At 44.8% G+C, this 20,213-nt stretch overlaps 1 long non-coding RNA gene across 2 annotated transcripts in view; it reads left to right on the forward strand.

The window, feature by feature from the left end:
- The window catches only part of LOC123368586, a 42,245-nt gene extending 29,680 nt beyond the window's left edge, over positions 1-12,565 (forward strand). For both annotated transcript variants that reach the window (XR_006578827.1, XR_006578828.1), the window contains 2 exons: positions 11,094-11,191; positions 11,278-12,565. This is a non-coding gene — a long non-coding RNA (uncharacterized LOC123368586). The remainder of the gene's footprint in view (positions 1-11,093; positions 11,192-11,277) is intronic.
- The last annotated feature ends 7,648 nt before the right edge of the window (positions 12,566-20,213 follow it).

Here is a 20,213-nt window from a genome sequence, read left to right on the forward strand (position 1 = left end):
TATGCACAGTATACCAGGGCTAGGAAAACAGAATCATGGAATCATAGAATATCAGGGTTGGAAGGGACCTCAGGAGGTCATCTAGTCCAACCCCCTGCTCAAAGCAGGACCAATTCTTAACTAAATCATCCCAGCCAGGGCTTTGTCAAGCCTGATCTTAAAAACCTCTAAGGAAGGAGATTCCACCACCTCCCTAGGTAACCCATTCCAGTGCTTCACCACTCTCTGAGTGAAAAAGTTTTTCCTAATATTCAACCTAAACCTCCCCCACTGCAACTTGAGACCATTACTCCTTGTTCTGTCATCTGGTACCACTGAGAACAGTCTAGATCCATCCTCTTTGGAACCCCCTTTCAGGTAGTTGAAAGCAGCTATCAAATCCCCCCTCATTCTTCTCTTCTGAAGACTAAACAATCCCAATTCCCTCAGCGTCTCCTCATAAGTCATGTGCTCCAGCCCCCTAATCATTTTTGTTGCCCTCCGCTGGATCTTTCCAAGTTTTCCACATCCTTCTTGTAGTGTGGGGCCCAAAACTGGACACAGTACTCCAGATGAGGCCTCACCAATGTCGAATAGAGGGGAATGATCACATCCCTCGATCTGCTGGCAATGCCCCTACTTATACAGCCCAAAATGCCGTTAGCCTTCTTGGCAACAAGGGCACACTGTTGACTCATATGACTCATAAATTGTAATGAGTAATTTACTTGACACTTGTGAATTCTCCATGAATAATTTGCCATTTTCTCAAACTTATTTTTTCAAAATCAAGACTATAACAGGGTTCAAATAAGAACTAGATAAGTTCAAGGAGGATAGGTCCATCAATGACTATTAGCTAGGATGAGCAGGGATGATGTCTCTAGCCTCTGTTTGCCAGAAGCTGGGAATGGGCGACAGGGGATGGATCACTTGATGATTACCTGCTTTGTTCAATCCTTCTGGGGCACCTGGCATTGGCCACTGTCAGAAGACAGGGTAATGGGCTAGATGGATCTTTGGTCTGACCCAGTATGGCCGTTCTTATCTCTGCATAATTTCTGGTTTTGTAGCTTGTTCGAGAGCTGTTTGTAGTGAATATTTGATATTTAAAATGTGAGCAGTTTTGGCTGGATGCACACGTCACATGGTATTTTTCTGTTCCTCGACTGAATAAGCATAACTTTTCTGAAAGTATTCTACAGAAGTTACTCAAAATTCTGGTGTCTCAGGGAATATTCCGGCAAGCAAACACATTTTTCAGAATTTTCAAGCTCAAAATTGGATCTGAAAGAAATTGCCCGGTAACGCTAGCAAACTAGAATTTGTTCTTTATTTAAAATACGGCATACAAATATTTCCATATGTACCAATGAGTATCTCATTGTCTGTTATCGTCATCTATTTTAAGCACAGCACGTATGTGATATCTTTATTTCCTAGTATAAATGGTCTGAGTAAACTCTTTAAACCTTGAGACAGCCAGTGATATTTTAATAACAATTAGACCTAGTGGCAACTTGTGAAGCACTCACACTTGTGTAGACATAATAGGGTTATAAAGGCTGTAAATTGCACACATTTGGTTTCTTTTTAACTGTTACAGCCTTCTTTCCTGATTGCTGGATTATGGCTTTTGGGGCATCTAGTAAGGTATTAAGTTTCCTAATTATCTTTCACATTTTTCTGATTAAATCTTTCCTGCCAGCTAGTTTTTGACTTTGTGAAACTGGCCCTATTAAAGCTCTGTGTGTGTGTGTCTGTGTGTGTGCGCGCGTGCATGCGCACGCACACAATTACTGGTCTGGACTTTATTCTGTTTGCACACTGTAAATGTCATCAAATCATGATCACTTTCCCTAAACTACCCTTAATTTTTAGTTCCTGTGATCAGCTCTTTTTCTATTCAGACAAGGTCTAATAAAGAATTCCCCCATGTTAGCTGAAACATGTTTTCAAGAATTTCTTCTCCATGTCTTTTGATTCCTTGATGAATTTTGTTCTCAACATCTGAATTTCGTGCCGAGGTCTCATATCTTCCCTCTTTTTACCCTCCCTTCTTGTTATTAATTTAACACCCTTCTGAGTACTCTAAGCAGCCTGTCCCCAAGGGGATTGGCCCCCTTCTCCAAACTACACAGCCCCCTCTCGTCATAGAAAGTGAACCAATGTTCTACAAAACCCAAACCCTCCACCTTCCATCCCTTACCTAACCAGCCGTTCACTCCCAGTCTCTTCTGCCTTCCTTTGCTCAGGAGACAGGAAGAATCTCTCAGAAGATAGCTTGGACTTCTTCAGCATTCTTCCAAGTTCCCTGAAGTCATCTATCATCTGTGAGATCCCATGATGCAGCGTCATTCGTGCCAATGTGAACCATCACCAATGGATCCTTGGCAGTCAACTTCAGAAACCTATACAATCTTAGAGTGATGTCTCATGTCTTCTTCTCCAGGAAGACAGCGCAGCATCCTGTTGTCCACCTGTCCCTTGCAGAATGCTCTTTCAAGTCTTCGGAGTATTGAATCTCCAAGGATTGTCTGTCTTCCTTGGATGATTGGAGAGCTCTCTCTGCGCAAAGCCCAATTTTTCTTTCAGGTTGGAGCCAAGGTGACATCTGTACATGTATCCCATACCTAACAAAGAGCCTCCTTTAGCTCCAGTGGGACGAGTCTGTATTTCTGGAGCCAAAGGGTGGGTTCTATTCCCACTGTCACAGTGGAATTCTAAATTATACAACATGCAGTATAGTGACAACCAGGAAGCCCTATGTGGCTATGGATCTGTTAGAGTATGTGTGTCTTATTTTAAAGAAAACCACCAAATCCTTTAATAGGTCTCCTGTCAGTATTCTGTGGTGTTTCTTTCTCCAGCACAGGTACATTTAGAGAAAACAAAAAGTGAACTGCACTGGGTAAAACTGCCTTGAGCTGTTCTTTAAGTTAATTATCACTTCTTTTGGTAGTATGAATGGCTGTTCAATGACACTGTCAGCAAGTGGAATGAACCAAATTACTTTAATTATGGAGTAATTGCACAGAGTGATGGTAATTAAATCTTGATCAGTGTAAGTGAGTGAATTAATTGCTCCAACTTGGAATGCACACCACAGCTAGAAGAGTTGTTTTGTAGTTTAATTAACATCAGCTACTAAATTCTTATCATATCTAAAATGCAGACAATTAATGAGTTTGATTCTGTTCTCACCTTAATAGGAACTAGTCCAGAATGCACGCTGAGAAAGGTAGCCAAGCTGGGAAAATGATAGAAAACTTAATATTCTTGTCAGTTGTGAAGCTATATTAGATGCACTCTCTGCTTTGCCTTCCAGTGAAATGTGCAAATAGACATATTTCCATATAATTAGCTTCTGGCCTCATTTCATTTCAATATTCACTGATCTGCTGAACAGGATACATTTCCAAATTTGTTAATGTTTTAAATTTAACAGCTTGTGTTTTTCATGTGTTTTTTTTTAATCCTTCCTTTCCCCCTTGTTTTCTGTCCTTCCATTCCTGGTGACACTTCTTTGGGCTAAATGAGCATGGGATTGGCTCCACCACCGTGCGTTATGGAAATGAATTGGTATCAATTGGCTGTGCCATTGTGGTGCCTGGATCGCTCCCTTTCTAACCTATGCCATGTGTCCATCCATCCTGTGCTTATCACCATAGCATCTGAGTGCCTTATCTTAAAAATACCTTAGCCGACATATACTGTACTCACCATCACTCTGTATTTGGTTCTCTCCTCTCGCCTCACCTGTGAGGGGTAAATGGGTAGGCTTATTCCAATGGGAAAGCTAAGCCAAAGCAGTGGGAGGTCTGATGGCTGTGGAAGGTGAGCCATGGAGAGAGCTCGGTGTCCTGCCCCAGTGGTACAGTCTAACTCCCTCGTTCCTGCAGAATGTAGGAGCTGTGGGAGGTCATGGAAAGAGATGGCTGGATAGGTGGCCTACCCCCATCCCACCGGGGACTCTCAAGGAGGGGGCCAGAACTTTGCATCGGCTCTGGTGTTGAGTAGGTAGCCAGCACCATGACCGGAGCACTGGCAAGATGTGCACAGGTGCATCCTGTGTTGTTTAGCAGGTGGGCTGCTGCACTTCCCACCAGCTGGAGCTTTTTGAGAACCAGCACTATCATTCTCGTATGCAGAGGGGATGATTCAGGCCCCATACACTCTTCCAGGCTATAGGGGCTCTAATGTCATTGCAAGGGGTCAGGGAGAATTCCACCCATGCCGGTGCAGTACAGGGCTGACACTCTACTCTGCTCTCCCTTCAAACAGAGGGTGGGGCCGTGTCCAGAAGGGAGTGCTTGGTGATATGGAGATTCTGGGCTGCAAGGCAGCCCATGGGCAGACAGGGACAGGTGTCTATAAATTTAACCCCAGGGGCTGCTGTAACTTATTCCAGGAACCATTTGGGTCCCTGCAGTAGCTTAGATCAATGCAGTGCAAACACGGCATAAAGACATCTTTCTCCCCGCTATCTCCCAGGCTGCACCGTGTGGGCCCCATCTCTCAGGAGAAGTAGCACCGAATCTGGGGTGGTGCATTTCAGTAGCCCAGCCCGGAGTTTACAAATGTATGAATCACTGCACTCGGATCATCACAGCATATTTTTCACTAGATACTCAATCTTCCATAGCCTGGTGATTGGAACCCACCACCTCCCACTTCATACCCCAACCGGCTGCTACCTCGTGGCAGTTGTGTTTGGCTTATGCATTGTTCTTAGCTCTCTTTGACCCTGGCAACTTTCTATAGACGGTAAACCTAAATGAGCATTTGTGGAGGTGGCTCCATCGGTACAATGGACGGTTACCTAGCACTACAAAAAGAGGCTGGAGTGTAGAGTTGGCTCTCCCAAGAATCAGTCAGATGCCGAGTGTAGCACACATGGGCGGCCAGTTTGTGGTGATAACTTAAGCCTAGTTCCTCAAAGGGTGCCTAACTCAGTTGAGTCCAATGGTAGTTAGGTGACTTAAATGCCTTTGAGGAACTGGACCTTAGGGCCTGACCCAACCCTCTTTGAAAACAATGAATCTTCCCACTGGGTTCAAAAGGAATTGGCTCAGACCAAGGCCAGAGTACAATTCATAGCTGCTAAAGTATGGCGTATAAATGGTACGTTCAGCCATTCACTCAGCCAGGGATACTTATTGAGCTATATTTTAAAAGTTGCTTGGAAAAATGTACAATGATTTAAAAAAAAAAGTAATTGTTTGCTGGAACTCCATGAATTCTGTACGTATCCCCAAATCTCCTCCTCCCTCCACAAAAAGGAAAAAAAAATTATTCAAAACTTTAGCACTGTGCAGGGGTACATCCATTATAAAACTACTCTTCAGGGGAAAATGTGCTAAAATCTCTGGATTGAATCCTGAATTGGTCAATGGGAGTTTTGCCTGAGCAAATTGTATGTTATACCCCCTCTCTCCTAACCTGTGTCTGTCTTGTCTATTTAGATTGCAAGGAGCCCAGACTGTCTGCCTCTCTCTGTGCGGCGCCTAGAACAACGGGGCCCCATTCTCGGGCTGTCTGTAGGCAGTACTCCAATAAACATGATGAATTTTAAAAATTAAAATAAGGACTGAGTAAAAACAACATAAAGAATTCAGGATTTGGGCCTCTAAGAAGATATTTCAAGGCACTTGTGTATATTGCTATTTCTGATTCTTGTCACAACAAAAAATCTGCTGTGCTCTATGGCCTGTAAATTGAACTGTGTGTGGCAAGTTAATTGCCGGGGGCAACCTTTACTCCCTGTGAGTAGTACGTAACCTGTGAGTAGTGCCTTTGGTGTCGGTGGGCGTGCGAGTGGCAGAATCTGGGCCTGTTGTAGTCAATGAATCGCTTTAAGCTTTTTTGAATGGCTCTTCTGTCAAGTTATCGGTAGCCTGGCTCTCTACAGCTGGGCATCTGCTGAGATTTCAAATTGTTTCTTGTTGAGTGAGTCTGTCCAGGGGCACCGGAATGGGGGGCCGTAAGGGCAAGCGACGGGGGGTGGAGAGGAGCGAGCAGAGGGTGGGGTCTTGGGGGGGGGAGGGAAGAGGCGTATGGGGGCTGGGCCTCGGGGAGAAGGGGCTGACGTGGGGGCTCAGGAGAAGGGGTGGTGCGAGGGCAGAGGCTCGGGACGAAGGGGCAGAGCAGGGCCGTCCAGAGGATTAAGTGGGCCTGAGGTCTTTGGTGGCGGGGGGGCTGCTGCCGCTGAATTGCCGCCGAAGACCCGGTACTTCGGCAGCAGGTCCCAGGGCAGAAGGACCCCCCGCCGCAGGTCTTTGGGGCACTTCGGTGGCGGGTCCTGGAGCAGAAGGACCCCCCCACCCCCCGCCGCCGAATTACTGCCAAAGACCCGGAGCGGAAGAAGCTCTGGGGGCCCAGGCCCTGCGAGAGTTTTCCAGGGCCTCCGGAGCGAGTGAAGAACCCTGCACCAGGGCCCCCAAAAAACTCTCATGGAGGCCCCTGTGGGGCCTGGGGCAAATTGCCCCCCTTGCTCCCCCCTCTGGGTGGCCCTGGGGCAGAGCGGGGAGGGGCAGGGCCACGATTCAGGCGCCGGTGGCTTCCCCCCACCTCCCAGTTTTAGGAAGCTTTCGCCACTCCTGAGTCTGTCTCTGCCTGTCCATAGTGGAGACAAGAGACAAGTTTTGCTTTCCCCAGACTTTGTGCCCTTCCTTGTGTGAGCTGGCAGTAGGCCGGGGAACACCAGTGACAAGAAGGTCAGGAGACCTGGCAACCTTCAGTGAAATGTTGCCTTCGTCCGGCTGAGCTACGAAGTTAGAAATGGGCAGTGGCTGCATTTTGCCCAACTCTGATCCATTTCCTGCTGCCTCCTTGTGCTGAGAGAACTCTGGGATTGGTGGAGGAGGGGAGTTGCTGTTTGTCCATTCCAAGCTATGTCACAGCTGGCAAATGAAAACAAATATGCTACTAAATCAAAAGCTGTAAGAATGCTTTTCATGGCATGTTCCATGCTAGGATCTGAAAGCACTCTGTACAGACCAGTACGGTCGGTATTAGCACTGTGTACATTCAGGGTACATCTCTACAGTGCCTAGGGGCCTGGGAGGACAGATTCGCAATAGCTCCGCTGGAGCTAGCATGCTAAAAACAGTAGTGTAGATATTGCAGCACAGGAGGTGGTTGGGCTACTGCCTGAGTGCAACCCTGGCCGATCCCCTGGGTCCAAGCTCGGGTGGCTAGCCAGAGCTGCCCTCTGGGCCACGGTGTCCACACTGCTATTTTTAGCACTCTGTCTCATGGGAAGCTAGCACGAGGCTGTCTGCCCCGGCTGCAAATGAGGCACAGAGAACAAAAGTGACTGTGCCGAGGTTTCAGGGGGGACCTGTAAAGGAGCCAGGAACAGAACCCAGCTCTCCTGAGTCCCAGTCCACTGCTTAAACACAGGAGAATCTTTTTATTTATAAAGTCCTGCCTTCCTTTATGAAGCACCGGTTTAGCTTAGACAGAAAATGACCCCTCCTTAAGTCTCTATCTAATTAAGTCCACTTATATAGTTCATGTTACCATAGTATCTGAGTGCCTCAAAATTTTAACTTCACATAGGTATTGTGCAGATGGGAAACTGAGGCACAGTGAGACTAAGTGATTTGTCCAGGGCCACACAGGAAGGCTGTTGCAGAGCAGGGACTTGAATACAGGTCTCCCAAGTTCTAAGCTGGTGCCTAACCACTGGACCATCCTGTTAGTATGAGCCTTAACATAGAAAAGGTCCATATGGAAAAGCTGATAATAAAAATGATCTCTGATGCATCTAAGCTAAACAGGACCTTTGTAACGAGGGACGTTACAGGGGAGGGAATGGGGGTGGTCTAGTTTTTTCCCTCCTAGTCTGCATGCAAGTAACCTACCTTTCAATCTGAACTCAAACTGTAATGAGCATATGCTCATTATGCTGATCCTGTGCATCTATGGAGACTTTTTTCCCCCCCTCTCTGAATGTACAAAATCTATTTGCTGTAAATCCCGTTCTGGTTGCAGATGCCTGTTTATGAAGCTTAAAGCGCTGGCAGTGGCTGGAATCTGAAGGGCCAGCTCCCACAGGGCACCAACATGGGCGGCTACATCCCCCTTTGCTCACTCTGACCCCCGGTTTCCCTTCCTGCCAGTGGCACCTCCAGCCACTGACTCAGGAGAACAGAATGGACCCGGATGCTAGAGTCACTCAGTAGATCAGTTAGAAGCAAGTGCTTTAAGCAGAGAGAAAGAGACAGCTCTGCTTCCACGATCCAAGGCCTTAGCTTCAGAAACCCCTGCCAGACTCTGAAGCCCTAGTTAAGCAATGAAATGAGCTGCAATTGGGTCAATCAGCTGGCCTCAGCTCCCTTCAGACAGCTGTGCATTTTGTCTGTTTTAAAATGGAATTTCAGCCAACTTATTGGACCCATACAAAATAGACCCTTTCTGGGTATATACAGTATTACTAGCTGCTCCAGTTTTCCAAATCACTCTCCTGTTTCAATCCAAAGGAGGCGGGAGCAGTGAGCTAGTCTCTGGCACCAGTGCAGGCCACTGCACTGGGAATTAGGAAAACAACCAGGTCCCAGGGCATGCTCGGGTTGCCAGGCGCTAGGCTGGCAGAAGCCGAGCAGAATGGAGAGGTGACAAGCTCACTCGCTAGGACAAGGATGCCAATAACGCTGCCCGCCCCCCCCAGCCTCCTCTGCCAAACAGTCCACGAGCGTGGGGATTTGCTTGGGCAGAAACAGATGTATGGGCTAGTCCCTAGGGGGGGGAGAGAGAGAAAGTCAGCGAAAACGAAAGAGGTGGAAGAGAATTAAAAATAAAAAGGGCAACACCACCCTTTCAGGAGGGAGAAAAGCATCTGGGGTCAGAGCCCTTCCCCCTTTATCGGTCCATCTTTGAGAGATTTAGGTAGCTTACTTTATTTGAGTCTCTTACAACACATTTAAATAAAGCTGCTTTGGGCTGAGTGCTTCTTACTGTTGGGCTCTGTTCTATTTAAACATCCATGTTTTTAAGAGCCCGGATTGGTCTTTAAGAGCAAAATAGCAACATTTGACATAAATTACAGTTAGTTCTTGTTTGCTCTGCTTTAGCGCAACAAATATTAGTCCATTTGACAGATTAACTTTCACTAAACTATTTATATATAATAATAATAATAAAAAGCCTCACTTGAAGAACAGCTCCTATTAGTTCATGACCTTATGTTTTAGTAGGAAGAAAGTGGCTTTGCTCTCCATGAAATGTGTTAATGCATGGCTGGAAACCCTCTTATCCTCCTGCTTACATGAGGTCCAATCAGTGGACTGGATTATGTTTTTAATAATCTGACATTAGTATTAAAAGTAATATTTAAAGCATTTAGCCTCCGTAACTGGTGCAGGGAGTTGGGGACTTTCTCTTCTTGTATGTGTGTTAGAACATATGTTTATGAAACAATGCATTAGCAGAAACTGTCCAGATATATGGAGATAAACAGGGGCAGCAGATTATTGCTGACATTACTTTTTCAATTAGTGGCAAAGGAAAGATTTGATGGCCATTTTAAAACTGATTATGGAGGCAAGGGATTAAAGAGGCTGCTTGCAGCTAGTGACATGGGGGTCTTGCGCGCCTCTCGCCTCTGCAAGCTTTTACACCGGTGTAACTTCAGTGGCATCACTGCTGAGGTGCGGTGGTCTCGGAGGAGAATCAGGCCCCATGGACTTTATGGCACTGTCTTTTTCTGTGATCAGACGCACAATGGAAGGACATCTGTTAGCCATAAGGCTGTATTGCTGTCCCAGTGCTCTGCTTCAGCTCATAAGAAATAGATCTGGTAACTGAGGAATTAATCTGGAATTATCTGCTCTAAAAATAAAAGGTCCCTTATTGGAAAATAGGAAAGTTTTTGCTCCAATTATTTCTCATTTTTTAAAAAAATTATGTTCTCGGAGATTTAATGTTTCCCATTCCCTCTGGTGTGACATGCCTGTTGATGTTTGTCCAGTTTTAACTGGCGATCAGGTAACTGTGAGCCTGATCTGCGTGATGCTGTGCTCTTCACTCCCATGGGGCAAATTAAAGTCAATAGCTGCCTGCCTGGAGTCAGTGCGGCCTAGTGGAGCGAGCACTGGTCTTGGACTCAGGAGACCTGGGTTGTATTCAACTCTGCTACTGGCCTGCTGAGTAAGCCTTGGGAAAGTCTCTGCACCTCTCTGTTTCCTCATCCGTGAAATGGGATAATGATATTTGTCATCTTTATAACGTGCTTTGAGAGCAATGGGGAACGGTGATCCTGTGTTTGGGAGCTGGGGAAATCTAGGTTCAATTATTTCCTTTGCCACAGACTTCCTCTGTGACCCTGTGCAAGTCACTGTCTCTCTGTTCCCCATCTGTGAAATGGGGATAATAGCAATGCCCTATCCCACAGAACTGAAGGGCTAATGTTTCTAAGTGATTTGTGTACTAATGCTAAATACATTTTTAAAGGTTTCTTTCACAGTTTTTCTGATATTGTTGTCAGCTAATGAGCTGCAGAAGAGAACCTATTAGAGAACTATGTGGATGGGTTCGTGAAAGGCTCCTGTACATTTTACATGACATCCATGGGCTGTGCGTGCACTCCTTGTGCGGGGAGGCTAGCCCCCCTGCTCCGCCCATTCTGCAATCACCTCGCCCCTTCTGCCCTCCCCCTGCAGTGCTTCTATATCCTGGGAAAATCTGGGAATTTTTGAGTAAAATGTTTCAACTTGGGAAACTGGGAATTTTCATTCAAAACCTAAATAATCCTGGGAAGTTTTCATAAAAAGTATAATATTTGCGCTTCTTTTAAATTTCCCTCAAAATGCGTTCTTTGATTGGTGAATATTTGTCACATGATTTTCATAATCGGGCTGTGCTGCTCTCCTATTGGTGGTGCTTCAACGTACTATATCATAATGGCACAAGTGAAGTGACAAGTGCACACATGCACTCACAACAAACCAACCTCAGCAACAGCTGGCTGGCGGGTAATGAGGAGATGGTTATCAAATGTATCTTCTAGATAAGGTTTCTTCCAATAATTAAATATATTGCAATACTTACTGATTATGATTAGTTTCTTGATCTGTCATTAACCTCTAAAATTTTGTATTTTGTGCTTGCAGTTGCACAGAGAATGTGGACCAGAGCGTTCGGCTGTTCATAAATTTGTAACAGCACCTTCCTCCAGGCAAATATTAAATACCTTCGCCTACTGTGTTAGGTAATAATATGTAATACGTTCCCTTCTTTGATTTAAATATAAATTGAAATATACATTATACTAATTATCGCATTCCATTATTTCAGGGATCTCTTTCCATTTTTTAGCTAATGTATAAAATGAATAAAGAGACTGGTAAGGCTGGTGAAAAGAGGACGAGGACGGCAGGAGCAGACAAAGATCCGTCCACGTCGAAATGAAAACAACGGGAGAGCACCCCCGATAGAGTATTGAAGACTCGAGGTGAACTTTCACCAAAAGAGAAGCCATCTACTTTCAAAAAAGCCTTTCAAGACTCATGGCTTCAATAAGGTAAATACCAAGACTGGCTGCAGAAAGTAGAAAACAATCGTTTTTTTGCTTATTGCAAATGTTGTGCTGTAAAAATCCAGGCACGTACTAGTGAGTTAGATACGGATGCTAATGGTAAAAAACATAAACAAAAGGTTGAGACAGTATCTAATACAAAGAAAATTGATGATATGTTTAATAAACAAGATTGTGAAATTAAAAAAGCAAAAACATTTGAAGAGCAAGTTAAAAATGCAGAGATTAGAATGGCCTGTTACTTTGCTGAACACAATGACAGTATTAAGTCGGTAGAACACTTGACTGAAGTAGTTTAAAAATGTTTCCCTGATTCCAAAATTGCTGAGGCTGTAACATTAAAGAAAGATAAATGTACTGGTATAATTAGCAATGTTTTGGTGCAAACTGAGACTGAGGAACTTGTAGACAATTGAAAGTTAATGAATTTAGATTATTCAGGTCAATTCATGTTTGCAAATATATCTGAACTGGCTAAAAAGGTTTTCACATTACCGCATTCAAATGCAGCATGTGAAAGAATTTTTTCCATGGTAACTGACATAAAAAGAAACTGTATGACAACCAAAACACTCAATTCTAGTGTAGTTATAAAGTCAGCTTTGAAAGCAAAGCAAGAGAAATGTTCTAATTTTGTAATTACTATTAAGCACTTGTATTGTAAAAATAAGTACAGTAAAAATAACAGTGATAAAACTAGTAAAATATTAATGATGGTAATGATGTTGCTAGTGACAACTCAGACCGTGAGTCAGAAAATGGATAAAATTCAGATTATAATAAGGAAAATTATATAAAAGAGTGTTATTTGTTCTGTTTGCCTTTCTATCTTATTTTGTAATATGTTTATTTTTTATTTTTTTCAAAGTAACTTTGATGTACAGTACACTGCAGGGCACATGCTGTACTTATTAATACTTTTGTTTTTAAAATAGTGAAATTTGTGTAAAATACATTGTTTTCTATAATTTCAATCCTACTCTTCATGAGTTAAATATTTTATTTACTGTATAAGTAACATAAGTTTAAAATTGAAAGACATGTCTATACGTATAAAATTATAATAAATGTGAAATATCTTGACTGAATAAGAATAATTTGGATATAATATATATTATATAGTTATTAAAAACACACATTATGTTCCTTTGAGATTTTGAAATAAAAAACTATCTGGGAATTTGTCACCAGATTTGGGAAATTTTTAGCACTAGGTTGGGAAAAATTGGCATCACGATATAGAAGCACTGCCCCTCTGATCTCCCTGGCTGGCCTGCCGGCCCACCAGCACCCAAGGAGCCTCAAACCGTGGCCGGCCTGACAATACCCAGAGCAGCCCTGAACCTGGGCTGGCCAGCACCTGGAGCAGCCCCAAGCCCCAGCCAGCACCCAGAGAAGCTCTGAGCCTGAGCCGCCCCAAGGAGCTCTGAGCCCCACCACAGCCTGGCCCCAGGTCTGCGGCACGGCGCATTAGTGGAGGTTTGAGGGGGCTTAGCTTCCCCCAGCCTCCATTATCTGCCGCCCATGTGGACATCCACATGTGGTTTGTTTGGGAAGGTCATGAAATGGCCCTTTTCTCACACAAGTTTCAGGAAGCTGATATTATCATGGGTCTAGACGCAAAAATCCAGAAGGTTCATGAAAAAGAAGAAAAGCATCTCAAATGTCATCCCTGGTGGTTGGATTAGCCCAGGGGTAGGCAACCTATGGCACGCGTGCCGAAGGCGGCACACGGGCTGATTTGCAGTGGCGCTCACACTGCCCGGGTCCTGGCCACCGGTCCGGGGGCTCTGCATTTTAATTTAATTTTAAATGAAGCTTCTTAAACATTTTAAAACCCTTATTTACTTTACATACAACAATAGTTTAGTTCTATATTATAGACTTATAGAAAGAGACCTTCTAAAAACATTAACATGTATTACTGGCACGCGAAACCTTAAATGAGAGTGAATCAATGAAGACTCGGCACAGCACTGCTGAAAGGTTGCCAACCCCTGGATTAGCCCCTGGGTAGTTCTAATGTATGTGGCTGGTGCTTACATGATGAATAACCTACATCACTGTCCTTGGTGGCAGCATCATGGGGATCAGTGGTGTAACAAGGCCCTAGAGGGCCTGGTGCAAAAAACAGGTTGGGGGGGGGTTAGGGTCCCCTTTGGCCAGTCTGCTCATCCTCCACCCTCAGGGCTGGGGACCAGCTCCCTATCTGCCCACTACCCCTGGAACTGCTCCGCTCAACCACAGCAGAACCCAAGCACCTTCTGCCTAACACTCCCAGCCCATCCCTTGCACTGCCCACCTGGCCTCCAGCAACCTCCACTTACCTAGTCCTCCCGTGCACTTTTCTGGATGATTTCCTTGCTGCTGCAGTAGCAGCCACAGCGTGAGTCCAGGAGGGCGGCAAGGACCAGGGACTGCCAGGGCAGCAGGACCCACAGCGGGGTTAGCCAGGCGCCATGTCCAGCTGCTCAGTGCCTGCTTTGCAGTTGCCAAGGATGGGGAGCAGCTGTGAGGGGGGTAAGCACTTCCCAGTAGGGGCCCACTGCTGGTTGGGCTTCGGCACAACTACACAACTTGCACCATAGACACCCCTGCGATGGGGAGGTCTAGTAGGGGGTTCTAGCATTCTAGATCATGACATCCATGTTGTGTTTCTTCTGTCTAATGTCTCATTCACAAACCTATATGCACTGTGGCTTCTGCAAGGGAATTAGGGTTCCCAACTGTCTAATGGCACAAACCCAAACACTCTTGCCCCGCCCCCTGCTCAACCCCTTCCCTGAGGCCACACCCCTTCTCAGAGGCCCTGCCCCCCCACTCACTCCATCTCCCCCCCCGTCAGTCGCTCTCCCCCACCCTCACTCACTTTCATGGGGCTGGGGCAGGGGGTTGGGATGCAGGAGGGGGTGCAGGCTCTGGGCTGGGGGTTGGGGTGTGGGGTGAGGGCTCTGGGAAGGAAGTTGGGTGCGGGAGGGGGCTCAGGGCTGGAGCAGGGGGTTGGGGTGCAGGATGAGGTGAGGGGTGTGAGCTCTGGCCAGGCAGTGCTCACTTTGGGCGGCTCCTGGAAGTGACCGCCATGTCTGGCTCCTACGCTCATCGGTGGCCAGGCGGCTCTGTGTGCTGCCTCTGCCTGCCGGCACCAGCCCCGCAGATCCCATTGGCCAGGAACCACAGTCAATGGGAGCTGCGGAGTTGGCGCTCGGGGTGGGGCAGTGCGCAGAGACCCCCCCTGGCTGCTGCTGTGCCTAGGAGCTGGATATACTGGTTGTTTCCGGGAGCCGTACAGATCCAGGGCAGGTAGGGAGCCTGCCTTAGCCCTGCTGCGCCGCCAACTGGACTTTTAGCACCTATTAAAATCTCACGGATTGGTTTCAGTAGCCACTGGCAGATTGATTCTGATTCCGGGAGACTCCCAGCCAACCCGGGAGCATTGGCAACCCTAAAGGGAAGCCTCTCACTCCAGCGCAAGGAGCTTGAGCACGTACATGCACTCTTTTATATAATACGGAGTTCTGATAGATTTGTGCAATACAGGAGATTTTGTTCCTGGCTAAATCTTTTGTAGGATTCCCCTTAAAGACTTTAGTGCCACAGAAAAACAGCGAGGGCCAAATTCTGCTCGTGGTTACACCAGATCTGGAGAGTAACTCCACCAAAGTCAGTGAATTACATTGGATTTATGCTAGTGTAACTGAAGGCAGAATTTGGTCCCTAGCATTTAGTTATTTTCTGCACCAGCAGTTCCAGCCTTTGAAAAATGAGATTCCTTTTTCTCATTTTGGCTTGTGAGGACCCAGAATGTGCCATGGCACAAAAAGCAGAGGTGAAGTTAGCAGCTCTTAAATTATAAGTAACAGCAGTGCAGGTGCTTTATCATAAGCAGACTGTGAACTGACTCCTCATTCCTGTAACACCATGAGCCTATCCTAGCCTGGGTTCTTAAATGCAAGTGGAAGCTGCTTCCATATTAATGAATATTAGATACAGCGTTTGGTCTCCAAGGCTATGTCTATACTCCCCTGGGTGACATAAGTTACCCCAACAGAAGCGCTTGTGTGCACAGTGCTATGTTAACGGGAGAGCTTCGTCCACTGACATAGCTTCTGCCGCTCGCGGAGGTGGTTTTATTATGTACGTGCTAGAGCGGCACAGCTGCATTGGTACAGCCACAGCACTGTACGTATAGACATGATCTTAGGTTCATTACTTAACCTAGAGGCACAACATAATGATATTTCCTTTTGTCCGTGCTTGAAATAACTGCTCTAGGAAATATCCCCATCTCCTGCAAAGGCCTTGGTTCCCAGCTTTATGTTAAAGGTTCTTTTAATGGCATACTTGTTAACACCTATTTGACGATTGAGAGGAGCCATTGTATTGTTATATTGCATAAAAACTTGTTAAAAGAATGTTAAGGTTGCAAAGTCAAGTACTCAAAAAGTTAGGAAATGCCAGGATTAAGGTTGCCTGAAACAGTCTTTAATTACATAATGACGCATTATTTTTTTCCCACGGAAACCTGGCCTCATTCAGTGCACGAGATGGATGGTTCTCACTGACTGGGTAGCTAGTCAATATTGTGTTTTATCCTTGTTGTTCGATGTGTGGCCTCAGGCCTTATTTACTGCTCACTATTCAAACCCTGCTCTGAATCTAGAATTATTAATTTCCTTCTGGGCTTTTCTATAGTGTTCTTTAGTGTAACATCCGAGTGCTTTTCAGCCATTAATGAAGTCATCTTCACAACATCCCTGTGGTGTGAGAGGGTGGTACTATCCCCATTTCTCAGATGAGGCACTGAGACACAGATTTTAGGTGCCTAATTTGAGATGCCTAAGGCTTGATTTTTTCAGAGACCTTAGCATTATATAGCAGTTCATATGTTCAAAGCACTGCTCTCATTAACTTGGGTGGCAGCTGTGCATGCTCAGCACTTCTGCAAATCATATGCCAAGGTTGCAAGCTGGGCATCCAGAAAATGAGGAACACACAATTAGTGATCACCTGTTGAAAGTAAGTTTAAGTCTCCTACCCAGCATCACATAAGAACTTTGTGGCAACTTCGTTAACTACAGAACGCTAATTCATTCCCGGAGCATCATCCAAATGAGGGCAGGGTCCTCTGGAAAAAACTGTATGTGATTATGTAAAGACAGTATCACAATATATTTGTACAAGGGAGTGAATTAAGATTGCACTGGCAACCTTAATTTTGGCACTTCCTAAGTTTTGAGGGTTTGACTTTTCAATCGTAACGTCTTTTAATTTAGGGTTATTGTGTGATTTCCTATTTAAAAACAAACATGAAAAAACAGAATGTCAATTTCATAGAGGTAAGGCCAAAAGGGACCATCAGATCATCTAATATGACCTCCTGTATACAACAGGTCATTAGGCTGTACCCAGATACCCTTATATTAAGCCCAAATACTTAAATAGCCCAAATTTCTACCATGTGGAACCATATTGAATACCATCTTGGGTCATCAGCAGGTTTATTCCTTCCCTAGGTTCAGATTCCAAGACCAGAGGAGACAACTGAGATCATCTAGTCAGATAGAACTTCCCAAAATAACTTCTAGAGAAGATCTTATGAAAAACACCCAACCTTGATTTTTAAAATTGTGAGGGATGCAGAATCCACCTTGACCCTTGATAAATTGTTCCAATAGCTAATGATCTTCACTGAATTTATGCCTTATTTCCAGTCTGAGTTTGTTTAGCTCCAACTTCTGGCCATTGGATCATGCTGTACCTTTCTCTGCTAGATTGAAGAGCCCATTATCAAATATTTATTCCCCATGTACAGACTTAGACTGTAATCAAGTCAGCCTTTAACATTCTTTGTTAAGTTTAATAGTGTGAACTCTTTGAGTCTACCACTATAAGACAGGTTTTCTAATCTTTTAATCATTCTCATGGCTCTTCTCTGAAGCTCCTCAGCCAGCTCTTTAAAAACTCTTAGATTCAAATTATCTGGACCTGCTGATTTAAAAATTTCTAACTTCGATAGCTTCCATTTAACAGCCTCCTGTGATACTAATGGAATGGAATGAGTGTTATCATCACTGTATGATGAGACTACATCATGTGTTTTTCCCAAATACAGAACAGAAATATTTATTGAATACTTTTGCCTTTTGTAAATTTTTATTGATAATTCTACCATTTCCATGTAGAAATGGACTTATGTCACTATTAGGATTATTTTTTTGTTCCTAATATATTTAAAATCTTCTTCTTATCCTTAACTCTGCTGGCCATAGAGTTCTCCGAATGTCTGTTGCTTCTCTTATCAATTTTCTACCATTTCTAATTTCTGATTTATATTCTTTACTATCAAATTCTCTTTTCTTCCATTTGTTGCATTTAAAAAAAATTATAGCTGCCTTCACTTCCCCTCTAAATCAGGATTTTTTTTTAACCAGCAGGACTTCTTCCTCGGTTGTTGGATTATGGTCTTTGGGTCATCTAGTAAGGAATTCTTACATGAGTCCCAATTATTATTTACGTTTTTCTGATTAAATTCTTCCTCCCAGCTGATTTGCCTCATCATTGTTGTCCACTTTGTGAAATTGACCCTACTGAAGCACCAAGTATATATATTGCTGGTCTGGACTTTATTTTGCTTGCACATGATAAATGTGATCAAGTCATGGCCATTTGTACCTACACTACCATTAATGTTTAGTTCTGTGATTACTGATCAGTTCCTCCTAATCAGTTAGGACAAGATCTAATAAAGAATTCCCCCCGTGTTGACTGCAACACTTTTTTGAGTTAGGAAATTGTCATATATAATAATTACAAATTCCAAGGGTGTTTTAGTGCTGGCAGCCTGAGACCTCCTGCATATTGCACTCAAATTGAAGTCTCCTGTAATCATGCAACTTCTTTTCCCTACACATTATAGATAGGTGCGTAGGAGAGTGGTCATGCTGTTCCCTAGTGTGATCTGGTGGTCTGAGCAGACACCATTCCACATCTTTAGATCTACAGCACGGACCTCCCCAGCTCGACCTAACCAAATAACTGGTAGTAGTATACTGTTATCCTCCATGTGCACCAGCCACTAGAGTGGGCTGAGACATAAGCTTTGCCAGCGATTGTCACAGCTAGTTGCTGACAACAGAGGAATGTAGAAACTCCAGGCTCCTGGGTTCAGTGCCAGGTTTTGGAGGGGAGTAGCCTTTAGTGGATACACCTTTCTGGCCCCATGACACCCGCATGGTCCCCTCTGCTTTTATCCCAATCTCCTTATGTCAACCCCACCCAGCACCTGTCCCACTCTGTACTTATCTGCCACCCCTCCCCATCTCCATCTCCTTGTTCCTGCCCCCTCCTCGTCCACTCCCTCCCTCATTTCTCACCCATCTGCCTTATATCAGGCACTTTCTCCTTCCCCTCCTTGCTGCCTGGGCACCAGCAGGGAGATCATTGAGAGCACTGGAAAGACAATCTCCCTGCTCTCAGTTCCTGTGCCCAGTGGCCCAGCAGCTCTCTGGTTGCTGAGAGGAGGGAGAGTCCTGCACAGACCTTGGAGTCTTGGGTTGGAGCATGCTTGATCACTCTGTTGAGGTGGTGCACAGGGGTTGGAGTACACTTGGTGCAACTGGTATCTTCAGAGAATGTAGCTGCCAAACTCCAATATGTGTGAGTTGCGCATGTGCAAATTGAGGGGTTTTTTGTTTGGTTGGTTTTTTTTGGAGGCTTTTAACTTGCACAAGTTTTCATGTGGGGAGAGCAAAAGGCACATTTTTGACAGCCGGGGACCTTCCACACCAAATTCCAAGTCCCTGCTTCAAAAGATGGAGGCACTAGAGCGTCCCAACAAAACGTTATAAGACTGTTAACATGGGCAAAACCAGGTATTTTTCTCTATCCTCACTCTCAGAAGCAGCTGTGCTGTTTTAGCTGAAACTTTCCAAAAAGAGCCTGAGATGGATACCTGGCATGGAACATTTCAACCCAAACAATTAAAGTTTGATGACGTTATGAGCAACTGAGAACAGGGTCTTCCAGGGGAAAGTCTCAGGCAACCTTGACTATAGGCAGAGATGGCAGCACTGCCTATATTTCTAGAAATGTACTCCCCCAGGGCTCTTGAGACAATGCTGCCAAGCCTGCAGCTGAAGGGGACCCTAAGGTCATAGGACTCCTATTCTTGCATGGGACAGTTTGCAGTGTTAGTGGGAAGTTTTGCTTCTCATACTTCAGAGTGCCTGGTTTATAGGCTATGGGATGCTTTGTGCTAAGACCTCAGTAGTGTTGATAAGAAGTCTCCCACATCATCCTCATGCTAAATAGAAAAACTCTACCCCCTGTTCTTAACACCCTCCATAAGCACATACACCAGATTTGGATACATTTCCCACTCCATGTGATCCGGGCCATGAACCTTAATATGACAGGATGGCTTAGGGGAGAAGGTAGAAGAAATAATCATTGTCAAATATAATGGCTTTGACGGAGGACTCAGATTTTATTGAATTGACTCTGGAGCGCCAGGACTTTCCAAGCAGGTAACAGATAAAATTGTACGCCTGGAGAAACTTTACAATCCAAGGCACTGAACCAGCAATTGTAGGATCAGGGTTTTAAACTCAACAAGAACACAGCACAAATATGGTGAGTAAATGTAGAGGGGCTGGCAAAGACAGCAGTAAACACAAGTAGATAAACTGAAATTTAA

Source organism: Mauremys mutica, chromosome 4 (assembly GCF_020497125.1).
Source record: "Mauremys mutica isolate MM-2020 ecotype Southern chromosome 4, ASM2049712v1, whole genome shotgun sequence".
Taxonomy (NCBI): domain Eukaryota; kingdom Metazoa; phylum Chordata; order Testudines; family Geoemydidae; genus Mauremys; species Mauremys mutica.